Below are 22,759 nucleotides of genomic sequence, written 5' to 3'. Positions count from 1 at the left end.
GTCACCATTAATGATTCAGCCACGCAAGATTATACAAACAAAAGGGACACCCACAAAGGGATCCGACTTAGTTCCCAAACCCAGGTGCCTCCCTCTACTGAAGAGCTAGATAACCAGTTCCAGCTAGTGATGGGGAGTGCTGGGCTAGGGGTAGACCACTGACAGCCCTCAGGCCAAATCTGGGCCCTGAGTTGTTTCTGTAAATACAGTTTTATTAGAATAGAGCCACACTTACTTGTTAATGTATGGTTTGCTTTGTGCTGCAATGGCAAAGTTGAATAGTTGAGTGGTTGACAGAGACTATATGGGCCTGAAACACCAAACATATTCACTGTCTAGCTCTTTACAGAAAAAGGCTGCCAACTTCTGTTCTAGACGATGAATATGCAGATGAGTTCAGACTGAGTGTGGCCCATATCCGGGCCATGTTCCCTGCCGAAGAAACACAGGAAGAGAAAGGTAATAGGAATCTCTGGATAACCATGCCCAGAGAGACACTCCAAGGGGCCGAGCTTCTGCTGAAAGAGGCAATGGTCCTGTGGATTCAAATACCTGGACGCCATTAAACACATATATAGAAGATATCTGTTTTAGTTGGAGTCTGAAGAACATCAGAGACCTGGCTGGCCACTCTGTCGCCCTCTCTATCCACCTCTATGAAGTTTGAATTAAACTGAAACAGAGTGAGCCCTTGTTAGAAGGCTACTGTGAGTGCTGTCCCTGGGATGCTGGAGGCCTCTGTTGGACAGTTAAGTGACTTGGCAGTCAGCCTTCAAAGGATAGTAGAGAATGCAGTGGCAGCAGTGAATCAGGTGCTCACAGTCCTGGAGGAACCTCTTGAATCAGGAACCTGAGCTAGTAGACCTGGAGGGAACCCCAGAGACGATCTAGGCCATAAGGATGGAATGGCTTGTTCAAGGCCTCACCTCAAGTTACATGGTGACATCTTCTAACCATTCAGGGTATTTCCCACCATTCTATGCACTGTCACTAACATCAAGCCGCAGGACATTGTCTCGGGTACCCAGTGGGTTGAAGGAGTGTTTACAGGTTCAATTTGGCCTGTCCCCTGTGATCTGGACCTGCTAGGAAGAGGTGATCAAGGGAAGTCACAAACCCATGGTCATCCCTGAAGCTCAGTTTCTTATAGGGTTAAAAGAATGGGGAGGGTTTTGAGAAAGCCTTTGTGGACATGCGGGGGAGGGGGGGGAAGAAAGAAGGAGCTATCTGAGATGACTGATGTATGGCTTCTTAAAGGGCCGGAAGAGTAAACCTGGGTCAGAGCCAACGGGGCAGGAGTGAGGACGAGTAGCCAAGAAATTGGGAAGGAAGGAAGCACATCCCAAGAACACTGCCAGGGTCTACGCCCTTGGATAAGAAATCAGTCGGATCAGAATCAGAATCCAAAGTCAAAGTCACTAAGTAGAAATAAGGACAATCCAGGGAAGGGAAGGCGTTCCATTCTAAATATTGGGACGGTGTAGAGAGGCTGAGGTCAACAACACTTGGCAACAATGTGAAGTGTGTTAGAGTTTCCACATACTGATAACATACCAACTCCCCTTTAATAATGACTGCAGTGTGGGTTCCCGGGGTTCCAGAATGCCAGTGTTGTTTTGTAGGTGACCTTGTAAAAGCCTAGAGAAAAATGTGTGTAAAGTCAGTCCACACGATGACCACTATTGCTACAAATCTATAAAAGGAGAGCCAGTTATAAACACAGAGTCCCCAGTCAGGGAACCTCTCTGTCCCCACGAGCTGCTTAGGAGTCGGGATGGTTGCAGATGTTGGCCGCATTCTGTTCAGCAAGAACTGAGCACCCACAAATGGACACAAGGCCAGGTCAGTGGGAGACCCCAGCAACATGGTGACCAAAAGGTAAGGAAGTAGACTAAGGAAGACCTTGAGAAATGGGGTCTGGAGCTTCCCCACTGAATGTGGAGCTCTGACCCACACTCTCTAGAGGGCTGTCCCTGTAGAATATGGGCCTTTGAGTCAAAGAGAAAGAACACGTGTACTTGGAAGTGAAATCCGAAAGAAACCATCAAGCTGGAAATCAGTCTAGATTGCCTTTGGCGTCTGTTCCAAGCTGGTTGAACAAATTTTGTGGGGTACCTGTGGACACTGTATTCTGTGATAGGTACCGGGGCATGAGTACGAATTGCCATAGCTACTTCCCTCTGGGCCCTTCTTGCTTAATAAGGGAAATACACACATAAACAGATAATGCTGATATAATTTGGTAAGGGCCAGATTGTTAAGGGGGCCTGGAGGAGAGTTCTATAGCTCAGCATTGGGGGATACGGACACTTCTGGAAAGAGAGGACACTTGGTTCCCCAGCGGGGTCAGTAGTGGGAGAGACTGTGAGGCAGGAGGAGAAGCAGGAAAGACAGAGACCAGGGGAATGGAGAGATTCAGGACATCATAACAGGGCAACAGTGCAGCATCCAGACGATGAGGAGGGGAAAGGTTTCCCCGGATTTGGAAACAGGGAGGTAACTGGTGATCTTAAAGATCGCATGTTTCAGTGAAGCGAGGGTGAGAGGCCAGAGCCAGGGTCCAAGGGCTGAATGGAATGGAAGAAATGGGTCGAGCCAGCAAAGACCACCCTCTGAAGGATTGTGGCTGAGAACGGAAGGTGGGCAATGGGCTGCAGGAGGTTAAAGGGAGGAGTGAGTGTGTGTTGTGCGGTGTTGTGTTTTTGTTGAGTTTGGTTTTGGGGATTGGAGGGATGTTTGTCGTGCCGGGAGCTGAGAAGTAAGTGAAGAGCCGGGACCCGGTGACAGATAGAGGAAGGGAGGGGTGGCGTGTGGAGCAGTGAGGGAGAGGCAGGCCTTGAGCAAGAAGGCTAACTCCTCCTCTGAGATGAGGGGCGGGACTGAGGAGGAGAGGGCGCCATGGAGTTAAGTCAGTAGGTGGGGAAAGGTGACAGAGGGGGCAGCCCCAGTGGCTTGTTTCCTCGGTCTGTGGGAACACCAGCATCCCCAGGGGGTCCGGGCTGTGGAGGCTGGGCAGGAGGCTGGGCAGGAGGCCAGAAGAAGGGACCGCGGGCCCGAGGGGGCCCTGAGAGGAGTGGACGAAGCACGGAGTGGGGACCGGCTACTCGAAGGTCACACTTCCTGGGATCTCAGGCACCGCGCTGCTGTGGACGTGATCATGCCCATCATGCTTCCCTTTCTCCCTGTGACAAATATCTGCCTTTTTTTGGTGATAGATTTGACTTGACAATTGTAAGCCCTGTGTCTCCCTGTGGAAGGAGAGCACTCCTAAGGCCTCGGCGTAACCAAGAGTCTGGCCGGCAGGGCAGAGGGTGGAGTTGGAGGAATATCTGGCATATTCCTTTGATCAAGGCTGGGCACCTGATGCATCCTGCCGGGCCTCAGATTGGCTCTGCCCCTCCTCGACAAGGACTTATTCTGGACCACGCTGCAAGCCAAGGGAGGAGTCCTGCACAGAGTAGAAACCTCTGCTGTAGCCACGGTCCCCAGCTATGGCTCAACCGTACCCCTCCCTCCCAGTTTCATAGCCACCTTGACCCGCCCCCCATCTTCCCTGCCCCCCCCGAATGCCATCCCCCGTGACCTCAGGCTCACAGATCTCTTGACCACCCTCTGCCCTCCTACCTCACTCCTGTTACGATGCACTGCCCTTCTGTTCCAGCCAACGACAATCTCTTTCTTTGGTTTTACCACTACCTTGGCATTTGCTATCTGTGCTTTGTGTCCAGTTTGCTTTTGTTCCAGTTTTAGGACCAGATCCAAACCCCCGCCACCACCCTCCCCCCCCCGCCGACACACACACGAAACAGGGACCTTCTTGAGGGCAGGGATGGAATCTTGCACATTTGGTTTTGGCATTCCCCAGCACCAACTCCATAATTGTTACTAAATAAATATTGCTGGGTTATTTGGCTGGACTGCTGGATAAAGCTGGCAAGGGCCGTGCTCTGCCTAGGGGCAGGCGGGTTCTTCTCCCACCCATGGAACACCAGGGTTTAAAGAGCAGCCTCCCTCCTCGGGTGGAGCCAGGGGGAACGTTGCCAAGAAACGTGACTTTCTTAGTGATAAGCGTGTGGATGGTGCCTGTTAGTGCTCCCTGATTGAGACATGCCGCAGCACGAGTGCGCTTGGAAAGGATGTGGAGTGGAAGCCTGTACCTTCCGTGGCTCCCATGTCTCCTGCAAGCCCCCAGCCACCTGCTCATCTGCCACCCTGCCCTCATTCCCGGGCTTGCTCATTCCTGTGGGCAAGGCCTGCCAGGCACACAAATGACCCCCCAAAGCAGAGGGCATGATCCCCCAGCACTCCTGCTCACATGTGGTTCTGTCCTGTTCTGTGGGCCAAACAAGATTTTCTTTCTTTCTTTTTTTTTTCATCTGATTTATGGAATAGGAAAAAATGTGTAAATAAGAACCACAGAGATAGCTGCTATTTCTTCTCAGGCTCTGTTGGAGAGATTTCAAGGTCTGTGTTTGGTGATCTTGGGCTGTGCCTGCTGAAGCCAGTTGCACCTGCTTCCAGGGCTGACCCATGGAATGGTGGGAGGCTGAACTCTGTTTAAATGTCAGTCCAAAGAAAGCCCTTCTTGGGATTTTCAGAGAAGGAATAGTACTGGGTGCGTAATGGTCTTGAGCATCCTTATTAGATAAGAGGTTTGGATTTGGTCCTAAAACTGGAACAAATCAAAAGACCATTTCATTGCTTCTTATGGTTAGATGTGAATTAAAATCATGGATTTTCTGATTCATTCAAGGCCAGACTATCCTTCATTGTAAGCCTTGATGTTTTCCCATTTATCTTGGTTTCTTGGGTTGTTTCTCACACTAAAAAGGACAATGTAACACTTGGGCAGTGCAAAAAACAAACAAACAAAAGAGGTTTCAAGGCATTTCATTATAAAACTTAAAATTCCCTTTGTTCATCCTCACTCCATTCCAGACGACACGCCAGGTGCCCTTCACAGTACAGGTGGAACAGGTGTCTTTTGCCCCCGCTCCTTCTAAAATAGCACCAGCTGCCCCCAGGGTAGAGCATGGGGTCATGTACTAAAGATAATAATGAGGGAACAGCTAAAGGTCAAGACAGCTGATGCGGGCGCCTGGGTGGCTCAGTTGGTTAAGCGACTGCCTTCGGCTCAGGTCATGATTCTGGAGTCCCGGGATCGAGTCCCGCATCGGGCTCCCTGCTCAGCGGGGAGTCTGCTTCTCCCTCTGACCCTCTTCCCTCTCATGCTCTCTATCTCTCATTCTCTCTCTCTCAAATAAATAAATAAAATCTTTAAAAAACAAAACAAACAAACAAACAAACAAAAAGACAGCTGATGCGTTCATCGTTCATCTTAACGACCCTAAATCGCTCCGGTCTCTAACGTTGGTGTGGTGGGTTCCAGAGCATTGGATCGTTGGATTCTAAGGATCAAACTTGCATTCCTATTCTCTCAGACATTACCAGGTTCTGAGACACAAGTTCTGTTTACTTCAGGCTAAACCCAGCTGCTTGATTCAGCATGGAATCACTTGGTTAGCAATTGTCGGTCTTTCTGGAACCACAAGAACCAGTTTTGCAGAAGGGACGGTCTTAATGCCAAAGATCTTATCCTATTGTCTTCATAAATATGCTCATACTTGTTGGGTCATGTGTCCCATATTTGGATTGATGGCATAAGACCAGAAGAAAACAACATTTTTTGGTCAACTCTAGTGTACAACACTGATTCTCAAGTTCTTTTTTTTAAGATTTTATTTATTTACTTGAGAGAGAGAGAGAGAGAGAGAGAGCATGAACGGGAGGGGAGCAGCTGGCAGAGGGAGAGGGAGAAGCAGGCTCCCCGCCGAGCAGGGAGCCCGATGTGGGGCTTGATCCCAAGACCCCAGGATCATGACCTGAGCCGAAGGCAGATGCTTAACCGACTGAGCCATCCAAGCACCCGTGATTCTCAAATTCTAATGCACTTGTGAACTCCCTGGGGCTCTAGTTAAAATGAAGATTCTGGTTCAGTAAGTCTGGGAGGGACTTGAGACTCTGCATTTCTAACAAGCGCTCACAGGATGCCACACGGAGAACCTGTCTCCTTTAAGGTAAGTACATGTTTAAAACCAAAGATTCCAAACACATATTACATATTCGCTGGAACGAAACCATCTGAAGGCATTTGGGTTCTGATTTAGTCCCATGGCCCTTTCTCCTCAACTCTTAGTTTACCTGCTTCTGATCCTAGAGGACTAGAGTTATTTGGCTTTTAATTCCAAGAGACAGGAACCTTTGGGATCTGCCTATTATTAGTGCTTGATGAATGCTGTTTGTTCTTATTGGAACTGATTATGAGTGTCCTTTGAATGTTAGGTTCTAAATCAACCTTGCAAACATAGTGGCACCTAACTAATTTTGGACCTGGCTCATCTCCATTTTATTTGGCCCCCAAAGCCTCTCATCAGACCACGCTATTTACTTGGCGTCAGATATAACTGGTATCTGTATACGCCAAAACTTCACTCTGTAATCCACCTGCTTCCTGAATTCAGACAGGCTTTACCTAATGAGCCCAAGGTGGAATCCCAGCATATCAAGACCAAAAGGGACTCGGGAGGCCAGGGCCTTGGAGACCATTCTTGAACTGCTTTTGAACTTCCTAAGGTGAGTGGGAGTGCTCCTGCCTCACAGGGTAGCCTGTTCTGTAGTTGGGATGTTCCGAGACAGGGTTCTTATGTATCTTCAGCTACACATTACCCTTCTGTAATTCTGCTGTGGCACCACCTTCTAAAACTAACTCCTCATCTACAGTATGGCTCCCCAACCAATTTAAAGCTATTCTTGTTGACTCCTTATTTCTGATCTCCAGGCACAAATGTCCCATTTCTTCAATTATTTCTTATATATTGAAGTTTCCAAATCCCTCACCTTCCTGGTCATCAGGCTCTGACACGCTCTATTTAGCAGTGTCCTCCTTTCCCTAGCCTTCTCTGATATGGCCTGCCCAAGCCCAGTTCTGAATGTCTGTATTGGCATCCATGTTTTGCTGGTTTTGCTGGATTCATAGTGAACCAAAAATTTCCCAGGGGATTTTTCAAAGGGAGCCGAGGTTCCTGAACTGGGGCCGTTGACCATTTGAATCCAGTGCAGATGGTTACATTTATCTTTATTGAATTTCATCTTGTTTCTTTTACCCATTCTGCCCATCCAGTTGAGATCTTGAGTCCTGAGCCTGTCATCTAGTACATTATGGCTCCTTCCCAGCTTTGGTCACCACAAATTTGCTAGATACTGCCCTTTTATCTTCATCGTTGGGGATAATACTTGGAATAGAGGTGACCGAATGCTGATCCTTGTGGCCTTTTGCTAAATCCATTTACCCATTCATTTACTCATTCATTCACTTGCTCATCCTTCCAATAAACTCTGGTTAAGGGCTACTGTGTTCCGGACGCTGGGCTTGCTGCTAGAGACACCGAAGCAAATAAGACATGGTTTCTGTTCCTGAAGAGCTCAGTGTCCAGCAGGATGACAATCCACTTTCAAACCCTCATCTGTGATAGCCTCCTTGTTATTAGGATGCTCACATCCTGTTGGATCATTGTGATTCTATCACCTGCCAGGCCAGTCTCCTATTTCCCTACCACCTACTTTCCTTATAAAGTGAGGACCAAGATCCTGGGATTTGGAGGTGGAGGACGCAGAGACTGAGAATATCAACATGCAGTAGGCTTTACAGAGAGCAGTGAAAAGAGAACAGGAGAGAGAGGGAGAGAGAAAGAGGGAAAGACAGAGAGAGTGGGGGCAGGGGCGGGGGGAGGGAGAGAAGTGGAAAGGGGAAGGAGCGCCAGGAGGCTGGGAGGGAAGGAAACCCTTTGACCTCTTGGTTGGTTGGGTTGTCCAGTGTGGCTGGCTGGATGTGACTGAATGTATGTGTGAGGTGAACATGCATCAATCAGGACATGCCTGTGTAACCAGTGGGCAGATAAGCATAGCTTCTGCCGTGAACAAAGCAGCACTGGATTGTTTGACTTGATTCAGGGAGGGTAATCTTCTCTAAAACCTGGATGCAAACTAAGCAGGTCTTATTTCTGTTTATTGTGAGGTAATAGATTGTTATGGTCACTTCAGCTCACAATTGAGCAATTCGAAGGTCCCATCTAAGATGTGGAAAGTCAAAACTCCAAGCTTGGCTTGGCATTCAGTTTTTTCCCTGCATGCCTCAGGCCCCCTTTAGGCAGAGAGGCTGCAACGGGGAGGTTGAGTGGGGAGTGGCACGTCTCCTTTGTCGCTGCTCACCACCTCCATTTATTGGGGGCCATTTTGCCCCAGCCACCATTGGCACGGGGAGAGGGAGGAGAGGCCGGGAAGCAGACAGCTCCAACTTGGCGGCTCCATTGCCCTTCCTGGGTCTCATTTTCAGGTGGTTAGAGCTGGGGCCCTGGAGTGGCATGGAAGATGAATAAAGCCAGCTTTTCCCCTCCTGAGGTGTTCTCTTGGGCCCTTCAGAGGGTCTCATGGCTGGAGACCTCTCTCCAGTTCTCTTGACCTTGGGCTGATAGGTCACCGTGAAGGGCGGTGGTCTAGGCCTGCTCCTGAGCTAGCGAGCTGGCAAGATTATCTCTAGCCTCCTTCAGCTGGGATTACCTTGCACTACTGCTCAGGACCCAAGCTGGCTCCACATCAGCTCTCTCTCTTCTGTGGCTACTTCGAGTCTGTGGGTCACACACCTGCATCTCTTGTCCCAGTATACTCTGGGAGTCCAGGGTCACCCCACGTCTCTACTGACTTGGCCATGAAAGCACCTAATGGCCCTTCTGTCCCCCCTGCCCCACATGGCCTCTGGAGGCATGGTCTGAAAGCAAAACCCAACCCACAGTCTGTTTTAGCTTTCCCGGGCATAGGTGAGCTGCCCTGGGGCTCCCACCTGCAGGGAACATATTGCAAAACATCTTGAAGGCCCTCACCAGGCTTGGAGTTAAAGAGTAACCCCCAACCCCTGCCTTAAAAGGAAGAGAAGGGGGCATTCACTGGAGCTATGGTTCTTCACCAATCTCCTCACATACAATCCTCTCTTCCCATACTCTGACACCTTTTCTATTCTTAAAATAGGAGGTGGGGCTCAAGAATCGAGAGCTGTCATTTAAGAAAGCAGTTTGCTGTTACTCTCGTAAGTTGGGATTCACACACCTAGGTAAAGACCCAAGAGAAGCCTTGGCCTGTCCAATGGAAGACACGTAGAGAAATGTTCATAGCAGCTTCGTTTCCAAACTAGGTCTGCCAGATACAATACAGGATGGCCGGTTAAATCTGAATTTCAGACAAGCAATGAGTACTTTTTTGGTAATAAGCATGTCTCAAATATTTCATGGACATACTTATCCTTAAAAAATGGTCTTAAAATCAAATTTAACTGGGTGTCCTATATTTTTTACTTACTAAATCTGGCAACCCTATCCCAAGCCAAATGCCCACCAAAAGGTGAGTGGAGGAATAAATTATGGAAAATCACACAGGAGACTAAGTGAGTGACAGTGACATAGAAAAACAGGCATACATCTTAGCCATGCAAAATCTGAAAAAATAAACTCCGAAAGATTACATGCAGAATGTTCCTTTTTGTTGAAGTTAGAAACAACTAAAATAAGGTATTTTAATTTTAAAAGAATGTATGTAGCTGCAGTGAAACTATATAAAAAGGAAAGAATTAGGATGATGAATACATGGTTCAAAAGTATGATAAAGCCTGTCAAGCGGGGAGTCAAAGGCATGGATTAATGGGTGTGGGGGACGATGCGTAGGCTATGATCACGGTCCTGCCTGGCTTTCGTTTTGGGGAATGGCTCTGCTAGTGCTTATGGAGTGTGCATGAGCCAGTGATGAGAGTAAGTCATTCACCAGTAATTTTAAGTAATCCAGTGATTGCCCTTGATATCCAAAAATTAAATTAAATTAGAAAGATGAAAAAAGAAAAAAAAATAGAAGTAAGGAGGATCCCATCATGAAAGCCTACTTGTAGTGCTTTCCCACGTAGGAGGGGGAAGAGTATTGGCAGAAAAGATGCTGGCAAGAGCTGAAATGGACCTTGAAGGATGCCTAGAAGTTCACCAGATGGAGGAGGAAGGAGAAGCATTCCAGGAACGGCACGTTGGAGAGCCACTCAGCACCACAGAGCCTGGCCCGCTTCCGGAACAGCAGTGAAGCCCAGGGTGGTCCCAACCAGAGGTGGGTGGCAGTGATGAGAGGAGAAGGGGGGAGGGGAGTCAGGGTGTGGAAGAGCTTACATCCCCCGCCACGGAGCGTGGAGCCTACCCTTGGGCTTCAGGGCAAGAAACAGCAAAAGGGTTACTCGGGAGGCTGTCCTTGTGAGCCTCTAGAAAATCCTCGTAGTGAAGTGGGGAGTCTCTTGACTTCACCTATGCAAACTACTGATTATAAGGCTGTTGCGGATGGTGGAGGGTAGTGACGGTTGGCAAGACAGAGTCTAAAAAGACAGAGCCTCCTGAGCTTCGTGGATGCTGAGCAAAACGTGGTCAAGGGATGGATTATAACTAGGGTTTAAAATCGTAAATACAGGTTGACTGACAGCTCTGAGAATAGAGATGGTTATCGATTTGGTGGAAGAGGGAGCGAGTAGCTGTAAAGTTTGGCTAATTCTCCAAAGGCGATCCTAAGAAGAATTTAAAACCATTAACGAAGAAATATAGTAGAATCCCTTGGTGGTGCCTCTGGATTTCTTGCATCTTGCCTGCATCAGCCACTCCTGCCCTGCCAAACCCACAGCATTTGCTCTTTGAATTCGTTCTATTCTATTAGCAAAGCACACTGACTACCCCATGTCAGGTAGTGGGTTGAGTGCTAGAAAGACCAAAATGAGTAAGTTATAGCTCGTGCCCTCGTCGAGGCTACAGCCAAACACAAACCATCTGCAACTGGTTATACTAATGTTTGGAAAGTACCAGAAGGGAGTGACATACAAGTTATTACAGGAATATAGAAGAGGGGGCGGTTGGTGTTTGTCTGACTTGGGGGTGTCAGAAACAAGGTCGCGTTTGAGCTAGAGGCTGAAGATCGAGCAGAAGTTGGACAAGCTCAGGATGGAAGGGGGTGGGCATGCAAAGCAGAGAGAAGGGCCAAGAGTTACAGGCCTGAAGGTGAGGCTGCCCGGGGTAGGTAGGCGGGCACCGGGTTGGAACAGGCCTTCCAGATCCTGCTGAAGAGGGTGAACTTTGTTCTACATGTCCCGGCTGTTCAACAGTGTGCTGCCAGGAGCAGATCTGGGTCTTTGGAGCAAGCCTCCTGGCCACGTGCAGAGGATGGAATGGAGGGGGCCGAGGTTAAGGTCACAGGGGACAGCTGGGAGGCAAACGCCAGAGTCCCCGTGAGTCCTGACACGCCGGCAGAGGGGCTGTGGGGATGGACAGCCGGTGACGCGGGGACCAGAAAAGGCCTTGGTTGTGAGCTAAGTCGCACCCCTCCCTGCCAGCCACATGGGTGGACTGCGTGTGAGGGACATCAGCCGGCGGGGGGCTGGAGCCCAGGCCGGGAGAGGCCGTGGACTGGGGAAGGGCTACAGCGACAGGAAGGGTGTTCCCTCTGTACACCTGCCAAAAGAAACCTGTGATTCAGTGGATGGCATTGTATGATTACCCAGAAGGCTTCAAGTCTCCACTTATCCTGACTCCTATCTACTTCCGTAATTCCACATGGCCTCGGAGGTGGGATGGCAGCCAAGGGGTGGGGTCCTCCACAGCGCCTTTTCTCGAATGTAAGTAATGTCTACCCTGGCCAGGAGCCCATTTCAGGGGAGCGCTCTGTCGAAGGCACAGACCACGGGAAGTTTGATAAAGAGCAAGGAAACCATCTGTTTTCATGACTGCAATTCTCCCCACCGGGTTGGCACGATCTTCTTTGTGCCAGAATTGTGTTATAGATATCAGTCATTGATAACATCAGGTGACCTCTTGTTTAGAAAGCGCCCACTATAGGCCGAGAGCTCGGTTAGCTGCATTATCTGATTTATTCTGCAGAACACCTCCCCGTGGTAAACATCACGAGCCCCAATATTACAGGTGGGGAAGTAAGGCCCAGAGAGTTCGAAATGCAGCACTCATCAGGATCTAGACGATCTAGAAATATTCTCCCTCTTTGAAGTGGTGATGGGATTGCTTACAATCCGACCTGTATCTTGTTTCTTTGCTAATGATCAGAACACTGGCCGTGTTTCCTGAGGAAAAAGCCTTCTCTCCCTCCCCACACAACAAAGTACTTCTTTACAGCAGTCATTCGCAGAGCCATGTTTATTTAGTTGCAGGGTCTTTAAAAATGCAGCCACCGTGGGAATCCCGTTGGTGCAGGGCTTGGGCTGCGATGGCATTCAGCAATGCCTGGTATTCTGTTTGCTTCAGATGATACTTAACAGTCCAGCAGTTGGGAGATGGAAAATAATTAGTCCGTCTAGCCGGGAGATTGGGTGATAAAAGGAAACGGGGCTGCTGATTAAATTGTTTATTTAAGCTCAAGTTTAGCTATGTTTTCGGCATAATGTGTTGTAGGAAGAAGATAGGGATCTGTCCTCACGGAGAGACACCCCCAGGGTGGCTGCCATCCCCACCCCTGCTCACTCACCAGAGCCTGCTGTGCCTTCCTTTCCTGCCTGGCTCCGGATTGTGAGGATTTGGGGATTGGGCAGAATGACAGAAGGGCAGAGAATGACCTGGAGTTGGAGTCCCTCGAGCTCTGGTCTCGAGTTCTCTGTTTGTCTTGCATTCCTCCGAGTGTGTGCCGCCCCCTGCAAGACCCGCTTTGCTCCCTTCCTCCTCCTCCTCCTGGCTCTTCTCTGCATTCTTCTCCCCCTGGCTTATGAAACAAAAATCAGCTTCCTTTCTTCTCTTGTGTCACTGTTTTCCTTAATTCCTCCTTCTCTGTGTTGAAACACGTATAATTTATATGTAACGCATAATTTCAACAATCAGTTTGCGCATACTTTGAGCATAGGCAAGCCCAACTTCCTAGAAACGTACTAGACCAGCAAATTACAGTCCTGAGGACAAGTCCAGCCTATGCTTGTTTTTGTAAATAAAGTTTTATTGGACACAACCATGCTACAGCGGCAGAGTAGTTGAAGAAGAGACCATATGGCCTGCAAAGCCTAAAATATCTACTATCTGGCCCTTTACAGAAAAAGTTTGCCAACCCCTGCACTAGACAAAGGTATTACAAACTAAATTATAATTTAGGTCATTCCTGCCCCTAGAGAGTCCTGGGCCTAACTTTCATGTCTGCAGAATAATGGGAGACCTGAGCCGTGTTTGCACTGAACCATCGAGAGGATTCAGGAAGAATGTTGTGATTCGCTAACCAAAGTACGATTTAGTTTCTAAACTTTCATTTTTGATATGCTATGATATGTTAAGGAACCTCAGATTCGGTTTCCTCTCCCACTTTTTAAAAAGACTCTAATTTTTTAGAGCAGTTTTATTTTATTTTATTTTTAAATTAAATTCAATTTAGGTAACATATAATGTATTATTAGTTTCAGGGGTAGAATTTAGTGATTCATCAGTTGCATATGACACCCAGTGCTCATTACTTCAAGTGCCCTCCTTGATGCCCATCACCCAGTTACCCCATCCCCTCCACCACCCCCCCTCCAGCAACCCTCAGTTTGTTTCCTACAGTTAAGAGTCTCTTATGGTTTGCTTCCCTCTCTGTTTTCATCTTATTTTATTTTTCCTTTCCTTCTCCTATGTTCATCTGTTTTGTTTCCTAAATTCCACATATGAGTGAAATCATATGGTATTTTTCTTTCTCTGACTGACTTACTTCACTCGGCATAATTCCCTCTAGTTTCATCCACATTGTTGCAAATGGCAAGATTTCTTTCTTTTTCATGGCCAAGTAGTATTCCACCATGTATATACATACCACATCTTCTTTATCCACTTTTCTCTCAATGGACATCTGGGCTCTTTCCACAGTTTGGCCTATTGTGGACATTGCTGATGTAAACATTGGGGTGCATGTGCCCCTTCAGATTACTATGTTTGTATCCTTTGGATAAATACCTAGTAGTGCCATTGTTGGGTCATGGGGTAGTTCTATTTTTAACTTTTTGAGGAACCTCCACACTGTTTTCCAGAGCGGCTGCACCAGCTTGCGTTCCCACCAACAGTGTAGGAGGGTTCCCCTTTCTCCGCCTCCCCGCCAACATCTGTCGTTTCCTGACTTGTTAATTTTAGCCATTCTGACGGGTGTGAGGTGGTATCTCATTGAGGCTTTGATTTGTATTTCCCTGATGCTGAGTGATGTTAAGCATTTTTTCATATGTTTGTTGGCCATTTGTATGTCTTTTTGGAGAAATGTCTGTTCATGTCTTCTGCCCATTTCTTAACTGGATTATTTGTTTTTTGGGCATTGAGTTGGATAAGTTCTTTATAGATTTTGGATAATAGCTCTTTAACTGATAAGTCATTTGCAAATATCTTCTCCCATTCTGTAGGTTGTCTTTTAGTTTTGTTAACTGTTTCCTTTGCTGTGCAGAAGGGTTTTATCCTGATGAAGTCCCGATAGTTCATTTTTGCTTTTGCTTCCCTTGCCTTTGGAGATGTATCTAACAAGAAGTTGCCGTGGCCGAGGTAAGAGAGGTGGCTGCCTGTGTTCTCTAGGTTTTAGATTCACAGAAAAAATGGAGGAGAAGGTACAGAGATTTCCCAAATACCCCCTCCCCCAGCACATGCACAGCCTCCCCCTTATCAACATCCCCACCGGAATGTACATTTGTTATAGTTGATGTACCTACACTGGTACGTCATTATCACCCAGAGTCCATAGGTTACATTAGGGTTCACCCTTGCTGTTGGACATTCTATGGATTTGGACAAATGTAATGATGTGTATCCGCCATTGTAATATCATACAGACTATTTTCACTGCCCTAAAAATCTTCTGTGCTTCACCTATGCTTCCCTCCCCTACCTCCCCAGCTGCCCACAACCACTCATCTATTTACTGTCTCCAGAGTTCCGCCTTTTCTAGAATGTCATACAATCGGAATCATGCCGTATGTAGCCTTTTTAGATTGGCTTCTTTCACTTAGTAACATGCATTTAAGGTTCCTCCTTGTCTTTTCGGGGTTTGATAGCTCATTTCTTTTTAGTGCTAAATCGTATTCCACTGTCTGGATGGACCACAGTTGATTGACCCATTCACCTGCTGAAGACATCTTGGTTGTTTCCAAGCTTTGGCGATTATGAATAAAGCTACTATAAATATCTGCATGCCAGGTTTTGTGTGGACATAAGTCCTTTCCCACTTTTAAGCCTTCAGTGTCTCTTCTTCCACAGGTCACACCCTTAGAGCTGTGCCGGCCCCTCCTGCTGACTGGCCTTTGCACCTTGGAGGCTCCCTGGCTGCGGTCTGAACCACCTCACTCCATGCAAGACATACACATGCTCCAGCTGAGCAGGAGCAGAATTTGTCACCCCAAAATACGCCTCTTTGGCATAAAGATTATTTTAGGCTGATTATTTTTAAGGAACAGCAGACTTGGGAAAAACTCTGAAAACCAAGTGCAAGTTAACCTTTTGTAAGAGAAAATTACATGTACGAGGGAACTCTCCATTTGTAAGGATGTCTCCCTCTCTGTACCAGGATGACTCAATCTCTAGAAACTCTGATCAGTGGAGAAGGTCATGACCTAAGTCTGCATAACACCTTTACTCTTGATTACTATGCTTTGCCCAGAAACCTCCCATAACCGGCCTCCCCTCCCCCAACATCTTCTCTGGTCTTTAGCTGCAGATGGTATTTAAGAGGGTGGCTTGGGCCAGTTTGGAGTTAGTCTGTTTTCCTGGGTGTTTCCCACGTACATGGAAGGTATGCATATTATTAAACATCTATTTGTTTTTCTCCTCTTAGTCTTTTATACGGGGGAGGGGGGTGTCTCAGCCAAGAACCTAGAAGGGTAGAGGGAAAGTGACTTTTCCTCCCCCACAGACAGACATGGTGCAAGGCACAAATCTAGAGGGTGTAACTTTAGGACCATAGTCTCATTCAGTGTTGCACCCACTCTGTCCCATAATAAAAGTTCTTTCTTTCATGAGGTATTCTGAACTAAGATATTCCTTCTGGCATTTTCCTTTCCTTCCTTTCTTTGCACCTCTCATGTGCTGACATGGGAGCCTCTAGCTTTAGATTTTGTTGATGATCTCTCAAACTCATGGAATTTCAAAGAAGATCCATCCAGCCTCCCTTCTCTTGAACAGCTGTGTTTTTATCCTTTTTCATTTCTTTGGTCATAAATCTTCCTATACAATTTCATTTTTTTTCCATTTCCTTTCTGCATTTCTACCTCTTTGTCTCCTCCCACCCCCTGCAGTACCTAAGAACAGAGTCTACAAAGAGCATATTTTGTCAAAAGCTCTTCATGGATTACAATGCTCACATTTATTTGCTGAGAAAGATTTTCATTAGGTTGTGTTAGAGTTTTCTGGAATCACCTGGAAGCTGAACTCCTAGAGACAATGTTTGGGTCCAGATTGTTAATTGAACTGTGTGCTGCCTAAAAATCTTTCTGCAACCTTCTGGGACTTCTCAGCCTGAGCACTAGAGATGGAGCATGGGCTTCATCACCTGCTGCCACCACCTCAGCAGGTAACTGGTGTGAGTCCAACAACATGCTGGATTTGAGGTTTACTCCTGGGGAAGACTGATGGATAATGTCTCACTCCTGCAGACCTATGATAAGGTGGGAAATGAGGCCGTGTGTGTGCCCACAGAACATGGAGTTCCTCTGAGGATCAAGGCTGAGACTCTGGACTCAGTCCAGCCAGCGGAGACTCCCAATGTTGCAATGGCATCTGGGCTCTCCTGGCACCTCTGTGCGTGAGGCAAGTTGACATGGCATGATGTGCTGCCCTCGCTGGCTTGCCAGTGAGGGGGAAAAATAAATTGTTACTGTAACATGGATGCTCCCAACGGTTTCCTTCAGGCCAGCCCCTAGATGTTGGGGGTGAGGAAGCTGAGGCCTGAGGTCAAAGTCATAGGGGTGGATTTGTACCGTAGTAGTTAAGCAGGAACTATGTTTCACAAAATTCTTGTCTTTTCCCTCCATGGTCAGAGTTGGCCAGAAGAGAAATTTTTGTGAGATTTGGAAGGTGGAAGTGAAGAAGCAGCATTTCTGTGGTTCGACCGTCAGAGGAGGGCAGGCACTGTCCCAGCTCACACGTGTCACCCATCCACCCTCTCATCTCATTGGCGCGGGTGGCAGTTGGGCCCGCAGCCCCTCCAGCACCACCGGCCCCCTTCCCTGGGCTTCTCTGAGCTCCGGGGCTGCCGGGTGTGCGGCTGAGTGCTGGAGGGCCCCTCACCTGCCTTGTAGGTCACCTGCGTCCGTGAAGTCGGAGGCTGTGAGAAACTGGGAAGGCTCCCATCTGTCCAGCTGGCCTCCAGTCTGTCCTTGCTCTCTCCCCTTCACGTCCATCTCTCCCTCCTGACTGCCTGTGCTGCTGTCTTCGGGCTCGACACAGCAGACCCACACAGACTGCTCGATAGGTCCCACAGCTGTGGAGGGTTCTGCCCTATCACAGGGCCCTTACTCCATAGCCGCAGACCTTCTGACCTGCTTCTGGCCAAACCCCAACGTGCAGGCACATAGCCTTGCTGCAGAACCCAGGTCCCTGGGCTTCCAGAGTGAGCTCCCTGCTTCCGGGGTCACCCTGCTTCGAGGCTCTGTCTGCATGTCACAATGCCTATGTTGATAAATGCTGAAAAGCAAGCAGGGAGGTTCTGACCAAGGAAATCCTCAGGGCCTTGAGCCAAGAATTTGTCATAAAAGTGCTTGGGCTAGCCCTGAGCTGCAGCTTCCTCGGTGTAGGGTAGACCTTGCTTGCATCACTCTTTGAGCCAGGGCAAAGTATATCAGTGTGATGGACACTGGGTCTTGTGCAAGGGATTCTGACCAAATCAGATGAGCCCAGGACACAACTAAGTCTCTCCAGAGGCTTCTCCATGCTTCCTGGGGGAAAGGTGGTGGGGAAGGGTCAACCGAACTTTTATTGAATCACTCAGTGTATGGTGACACCTTTTGTAGGGGACCCAGGGGGCGGGGGGTGGTGAGGGACACTTTCAAATCCTCCCCCCTCTTCCTCCACGTCTGTCTCCAGGATGCCTCCATCCGCAAGTTGAAGCATTGGGAGCTTTGACGTCCAGGAAGTCAGGGGGTGGGGCTTCCCCTCTAGTTCTTTAGGAACTAAACAGGACCCTATTCAGGGACTAGGTGGTAGTTAATGGAGAACCAGGGAGTCCCATAGGCCCCTAGAGGTGGCCCTTGAGATGACAGCCCAACAGAACAGACTGATGAGGTGACTTGGGGCACTGGCTCTGATGTTCTGTGACTCTGTACTGCACTCAGGATCTGCAGAGACCCTTTGTGTTTCCATTTCAACTCCACTGGCTCCCATGGTGCCCTTTGCCTCTGCCAGGCCTGCTTCAACCTCAGGACATTGGCACTTACTGTTCCCTCTACTTGGGTCCTTCTTCCCTCAGAGCACCTCCTAGAAGGGCTCACTCCTTCACCTTTGCTCAAAAGTCACTTCATCTCAGTGAGGCCTTCCCTGACCACCCCACTATAAGCCACAGTCTTCCCCTGTTCTCCACCCCTCTCCCGGATGGATCCTTTTTTTAAAAAAAGATTTTATTTATTTATTTATTTGAGGGGGGAGGGGCAAAGGGAGAGAGAGAGAGAGAGAGAGAGAATCTCAAGCAGACTCCCCGCTGAGCGTGGAGCCCGACTCCCACGACCCTGAGATCATGACCTGAGCTGAAATCAAGAGTTGGATGCTTAACTGATGGAGCCACCCAGGCGCCCCTCTCCTGGATGTATTCTTGCTCAGTCATGTATCACCTACTCACATGCTGCTTAATTTACTGATTAGAATGGAAGCTTGGGCAGGGACCTGCTCTGTTTGGACAGTGCTGTATCCCAAATGGTGGCTCATAGTGGGCGCTCCTTAGGGCATTTGTATTGGCCATTGACTCCTCTGGAAACACAACTCCATGGACACCCATGGGACTAGGGCCCCCCCAGGCATGCACAGCTCAGCGGTACAGGGCCCCGTGTTTGTTGAAAGGAGGCCACAGGTGGCCTCCTCTCCCTGCTTACCTCCGAGACCCACTGGCCTCTCTCAGATCATTCCAGCGGCCTCGAATTCTGCAGCTCTATTTCAACCTTCCCTGTGTCAGGATGGGGGAACTGGCATGAGGAACAGGGCTGATTTTGTTTGTTCATGGTTTATGTTCAAACTTTGACATCTTATTTCAGAGCGATGTGAGAAAGGCACTTGATAAAGCTGCCTGCAGCCGTTTCTCCTAAGGGGTCTGCCAAAAACTGTGTGGGATTTCAGGGTCTGGTTTTTTTCGCCTTCTCCAGGTACGCTTGTTTATAAGGAGGAAACATTCGTGCCGCTCAGCAGGTTTGAGAGACCCGGTGGGAATGGCTGTTTATTTGTCTTTTGATCACAAAGCCTGGGGTTTGGCTCCAAGGCTGAAAGATCTTGAGGCCTCTCTATCTCCTCCCCTGGGGACTTGAATCTCTCCTCTGACATTCCTTGGGCCCCTCGAGTGGCTGGGGACTGCGGGAGGGGCTCTTGGAGGTGGACAAAGATCCCCCTGGCATAGCTGTCCTTGGTCTGACCTCCCACGAGGGACTGTGGTTCCTTGGAGCCTAACCTCTCCCTCCCCTTTACCTTACAAACAACCAAACGGAAGGGAAAACAAAGCTACCCACCCTCCCCCAAACCCCAGGCAACATTTATTCAGGGTGGGTGGGGGGCAAGCCTTTTGTGTTTTATGCCACATCTTCGCCCTTGCCTTCTACAGGATCTGGGGAAGGGTCGCAGCCCGCAATTCACGCACTCCTCTGACACGTGAGCCGGCCAGGCCGCAGGGGCTGGGGGGTCCTGTCCGCAAAGGTGGCCGGACAGGCCTTGGGATCCCTCAGTCCATGCTCGGGGCGCCCCCACCGCCCGGCGCAAGGCGAGCTACCCACCACGAGCCTTCAACCCCAGCGGAGCAGAGACCGTTTTCCTTGAATCAGCATGCAGCACCACGCAGCGTTCCCCACAGGGGCACATATTGAGAAAATGAAATTCAAATCACCCCTCTGGTACGCTTTTCATTCCCTCTGCTGATAACGCACAGAGAGAAGCCGATTCTCTAGGCGAGCAGGCAGGTGCTTAGGGGGCCTTTCTCGTGTCCCCGGGTGCTTCCGACGGGAGTGACGGCCGGTAGCCTGGGCCAAGATCACAGTCCCCTCCAGGACCTTGCTCCTTGCCTTGCGGCTTGCTTGCTTCCCCAAGGAGCCAGACCACATTTTAGGGTCCGTGGCTGCACCCACCTCCCGCCCCCCCTCCCTTGGCACGAAGCTTAAGCGAACACCTGCATGTTTGGCAACCCCGAGATCGCGCCCCGATTTTGAACTTGCTTTCTCAAGTCATTCCACTTCACAGGGGATTGCCTTACATCTTTCTTTTAAAATAAATTAATTAATTAATTAATTAATTAATTAAAAAAATAAATGAAAAGTCCTTAGCTTGGCGCCATGGTTTTACTGATGCAGAAAAATGTAAAGGTAAAGACGAACTTCCAAGAGCAAACCTTTGTGCTCTCTGGTTCTCCTGGGAAAAGAGAGCAGGCAGGGCTCGTGCGCACGAGGCAGGAGCTGCTTTTGCAGAAATGGAAATGCTTCCCCGGTCTTTCCTTGCACACGAAGTTGCTTCATTATATTTTCAGGCGAGCGAGTCATGGGTTCCTGGTGCGCGGTGCTGTCTTTTTCAATTAATGCTTTTCACAGAAGTTCAGGTTTTAAACATCTCCCCCTCTCTTCTCAGGTCTGTTACATTTCCCAGAATGGTTCCCAGCGCTGGAGATAATTCCTTTTCGGAGAACCTACATTTCTCACCTGCTGATTGCAATTAGCCGCTGCCAGCTGGGGCCTGGTGTGCAGCTGAAAAGCTAACAAGAAGTGGAGACCACGCGGAACCCAGACGGGGCAGAGGATGTGAATAAATAAGGAAGAGTGCTCGTGTGTATGAGCCACTCCCGTGAATCCGAGGCTTCCCGACCCTCTGGACGGCCCTCCCTCTTCGGGCTCTGTGCTCCCCACCCCCCCCCACTATTTTTTGTTTGTTTGTTTGTTGTTTCTGGCTTTGTAGCCTACACTTAACATCACAGTCACGACTTTGCCACTAAGTGCATTTTGTTAGGCAATAAACAGCCTCGAAAGAAAAATGAAATCGGACTAGGGCTTCTGTTCCAATCATGTTTGTGAGCTGTGGTGGAATCCGGTGGGCCCTGCGTGCACGCCTTGGCGCTAACCTTGAATATGAGGACTGGCAGGGCCTGGAGAGGCCTTGGGGACCACCAGATCCGAACCCCTCATTTTATGGTTGAGGACATGGAATCCCAGAGTGGGGAGCATGACTCATCCAAAGTCTTGCAGGAGGTCACAGGGCTGGCTGAAGTCCACGTCTCCTGACCTCCAGCCCAGGGCTCTAACCAGGGAACAGCCTTGCCTTTGTCCAACCTCTAGAGTTTGCGAGGAAAGCACCAAGGAGATCGCCAAGGGTTGAAAGGTAAGCCTCTGTTGGGCAATGTGATCTCCAACCCAAGGGGACACTTCTTTCCTTTCCTCATGGGCCGGGCCTGGCCCCAGGACCAAGGTTATGCCCCCCGCCAGCATCATCCACGGTGGTACGTACCCACATTCCCATGGCTCACAGCTGCTGACCCTGATCCCCCGCCTGGTCCCTAAGGAGAGAGTGCTGGGCCTTTGGGGTTGTTTTGTCTTCGTACTGCGGGCAACGGTAGGGAACAGCCAATCAGCCAGGGGGAAATGAGCAGCTGTCTCAGCTAGCTCCACAGTGGAGGGAAGCTGGCCCGGTGGGGTCTGCGGCTCCTATATCTGCTTGGTGGGAGCAGGCTGCGTCCCTCCCAGCCCTCCCCCCGCAACTTGCACTTTAGAGGCTCAGACATTCTCTGCCCAGCTCACTTTCCACTGGGAGAGGCCGCCTTGTACGGTCAGAGAGTGGATAGGTTTCCGGGCAGCCGGCAGTAACCAAACATGCCTGGACTGCGGACTCCAACCCCAACCACGTTCTGTGGTAGGCATGTCTCTCGGCCTGTCTCATCATCTGAAACTTGGAGACTCCTAATGCATGGCTCATTGGCCTAGCCGAGAGGACAAAGGAAGGTAACATATGTAAAAGTAGGTTCTCCGTAAGTGTTCATTTTCCTTTGCTCTAGTCCTGTCTCCATTTTACAGGGGAGGAAACCTGAAGTCAAGGAAGGCAAAGCCACTCTCCAAGGCCGCAGGCTCTTCCCTTGCCCCCAGCCACCGACTTTGTCTCCTGGGAGGCACTCGGGGAAGAAACCATGAATTTGCCTAACAGAAAGTCTGTTCTCCAAAGAGAAGCAATTCTGTACTGGTCAATGTTCAACAACTAGCTGGGGGTGGGGGAAGGGAGAAGGAAGGGGGAGGGAGAAAGTTCTGACTTGCAGGGTTGCTGACTTTTACTTGGAGATAATCGTAGATTCACACACAGTTGTAAGAAATAATATGGAAAGATTCCCCTGTACCTTTTATCCAGTTTCCCCCAATGATAACATCTCGAAACACTGCCGGGCAATCTCACAACCAGGATAGTGACATGATATCATCCACCAGTCTTTGTGTTTTCTCAGTTTGACTTGCACTCATTTGCCTGTGTGTGTCCTTGGACATCTTTACTCC

The 22,759-nt window shown here is 49.1% G+C and overlaps 1 long non-coding RNA gene across 1 annotated transcript; it reads left to right on the top strand.

Moving 5' to 3' along the window:
• Positions 1-1,751: 1,751 nt before the first annotated feature.
• Positions 1,752-21,243, top strand: LOC113931465. The gene is made up of 3 exons (XR_003522730.2): positions 1,752-1,878; positions 19,849-20,134; positions 20,859-21,243. It is a non-coding gene; the product is annotated as an uncharacterized LOC113931465 (long non-coding RNA).
• Positions 21,244-22,759: the final 1,516 nt, after the last annotated feature.

This window comes from Zalophus californianus, chromosome X (genome assembly GCF_009762305.2).
Source record: "Zalophus californianus isolate mZalCal1 chromosome X, mZalCal1.pri.v2, whole genome shotgun sequence".
Taxonomy (NCBI): Eukaryota; Metazoa; Chordata; class Mammalia; order Carnivora; family Otariidae; genus Zalophus; species Zalophus californianus.
The sequence above is the reverse complement of the archived record's forward strand: the minus strand, read 5'-3'. Positions and strand labels throughout refer to the sequence as shown.